Raw genomic sequence first — 2,714 nt, 5'->3', positions numbered from 1 at the left:
GCTTGTTCTGGCCTGTCTCTGCAACCATGATGCACACTGGACTCTTTTCTCATATTTGTGCAACAGATCTTTCCTGTCAACCTTCCAGATTGACTAGGGTTGGAAATTTCTATCATTTTGTGGCTTCTGCTGATCTAGAATTTGCTTAGAGTTATTTTTGTGGCAATTTGGAGTGGTTTGGGGGAGATCTCAAACTAAGTCCCTATTTTAACTTCACCATCTTGGCTCTATCTCAGGGGATTTTGCTATAACAGCCTTGAATGTGTTTTTGAGGAAAGTTACTTTAGAACTTGATCGAGTCATACTTTGAAGTTTTTCTTTACCTTTTCGATTCTTCTGTCACCATTCTGATTCAGAATTTTATTATTGCACAACTTAACTCCTACAATAATATAATAATATTGCTCCCATCTCCTTTCCATTCAAATATCAACAGTGTGTCTGGAATAGTCTTCCTTTTTTGTCTTTGTGGGGGATGGAGGGTGGTTATTTTATAAAAGACACAGGTGGGAGTGATAGCAAGCATCCTCTTGGGTAGAAGTTCAGCCAGATAGCACACAGAGCTCATAGGGTGTGGGCATGTTGTTCTTGTCTGTGAACTGAGGGGGGAGGTCTATGTCCTTTCACTTATCTAATGGGAACAGTTTGAAATACAGGAAGATGGTGGAAAGGAAGAGAAAGATCTCCATTCGGTCCAGGCCACAATCTAGGCCCATGTGTTTCCCTACAGGAAAGGATATGAAGGTCTTGTCTGTTCAGAAGGCCCCTTTCTCATCTGGGAAGTTGGTTGGCTCAAAGCATTCTGTATTCTTGAACTAGATGGCATTCCAGTGTTCAAAGACCAAGAGTGGGACAACATAGGTGCCCTGGGCAGGAAGCAATCACAAAAATGGGTGTCCTAAGTGATAACTTGGGGCAATCCGATGAGTAAGATGTTGATAATTCCTTGGATCTCATGCAGGATTGCACTGCTGTAGGGCAAGTTGATTTTGTCATCTATGCAAGGGGTCCTATCCCAGTCCACCACACAGTCTACCTTTTTTTGAATTTTTTTTTGTCACTTCCAGATATCTGAGAAAAATCAGCAGCCTGTAGCAAAGAGTGGTATTTGTGGTCTCAGTGCCCCTGAAGAACAGATTGTCATTACTAGCGTATCCATGTAGAAGTGACTCCAAGGATCCTGCTTTTCTTTGTCAATCTTATCTAAGAAATAATCAGTGAAGTCATGTGGCTCTCCTGTCTTCCTATTACTCTGGTGTTTCTTGATCTGATCATAAATGAAGGCTTATAGGAACTCAAAGTTGTGGAAAATTCACTGGTGGGGTCTAGGAAACCACATCATAAAAGATGGGAACATGTACATCTAGCTTCATTGGGGGCTCTTCAACTTGAGTTAGTCATTCAGCAAATCCAGCTGTGTCTTGAAATCAGAGCTCTCAAAGCTGTAGTGTTGACAAAACACCATATAGATACATAATACATGTATGCATACATGCATTTATAGAGAGATATAAAAATATATGTGTATATATATATATATATATATGCATGCACGAGAGAGATAGGGGGGAGGGAGAGAAGAGAGAGACGAGAAGAGAGAGAAACACAGTAGCAGACTGGACTTTAGGTTGATTTTCCACTCCCATTTCTATACAGAATGATATAAAGAGTACTCTTTTATCAGAAATTGCACTTGACCAATTAAAATCACTTGGGGACACTGGTTTCTGGAATAAAAACTCACAATTTGACAAAACTGCTGGGAAAACTGGAAAGTAGTATGACAGATACTGGACATAGGTTAATATCTTATACCATATAACAAAATAAACTCTATATGGGTGTACAATCCATATATAAAGGCAGATACTGCAAGCAATCAGGGAAATCAAGGAATAATTTACCTGTCATATTTATTGAGTAGGGAAGAATTTATGCCCAAACAAGAGATAGAGAATATTTCAAAGTGGAAAATGGATAATTTTGATTACATTAAAGTGAAATGTTTTTTGTTACAATAAAGCCAATGTAATCAAGATTAGGAGGGAAGTGGAAAATTGGGAAAGAATTTTTACAACCAGTGTCTCCGTTAAAGGACTCATTTATAAAATATACAGAGAACTGAGTCAAATGTATAAGGATACAAGCCATTCCCCAATTGATAAATGGTCAAAGGATATGAGCAGGTAGTTTTCAGAGGAAGAAATTAAAGATACCTATAAGCATATGAAAAAAATGCTCTAAATCACTATTGATTAGAGAAATGCAAATCCAAGCAACTGTGAGCTACCACTTTTCACCAGTCAGATTGGCTAAGATAACAAAATAGGAAAATGATAAATACTGGAAAGGATGTGGAAAAAATGGAACACTGATGCATTGTTGGAGAAGTTGTGAGATAATTCAACCATTCTGGAGAGCAATTTGGAACTATGCCCAAAAGGCTATAAAAATGTGCTTACCCTTTGACCCAGAAATACCACTTCTAGGGCTGTATCTGAAGGATATCATACAAGTGTACCCATATGTACAAAAAATATTTATAGCAGCTCTTTTTGTGAGGGCAAAGAATTTGAAATTAAGGGAATGCCCATCAATTGGGGAATGGCTAAACAAGTTGTGGCATATGAATGTCACGGAATCCTATTGTGCTATAAGAAATGAGGAATAGATGGACTTTGTAATAACCTGGAGAGACTTATATAAACTGATGC

At 38.2% G+C, this 2,714-nt stretch overlaps 1 pseudogene; it reads right to left on the bottom strand.

Moving 5' to 3' along the window:
* Positions 1-542: 542 nt before the first annotated feature.
* LOC138151180 (cytochrome P450 2C31-like) lies at positions 543-1,498 on the bottom strand (annotated as a pseudogene).
* Positions 1,499-2,714: the final 1,216 nt, after the last annotated feature.

Source organism: Petaurus breviceps, unplaced genomic scaffold (assembly GCF_028583685.1).
Source record: "Petaurus breviceps papuanus isolate PSGF00001 unplaced genomic scaffold, PetGlider_PUasm1.0 90895, whole genome shotgun sequence".
Classification (NCBI taxonomy): domain Eukaryota; kingdom Metazoa; phylum Chordata; class Mammalia; order Diprotodontia; family Petauridae; genus Petaurus; species Petaurus breviceps.
The sequence above is the reverse complement of the archived record's forward strand: the minus strand, read 5'-3'. Positions and strand labels throughout refer to the sequence as shown.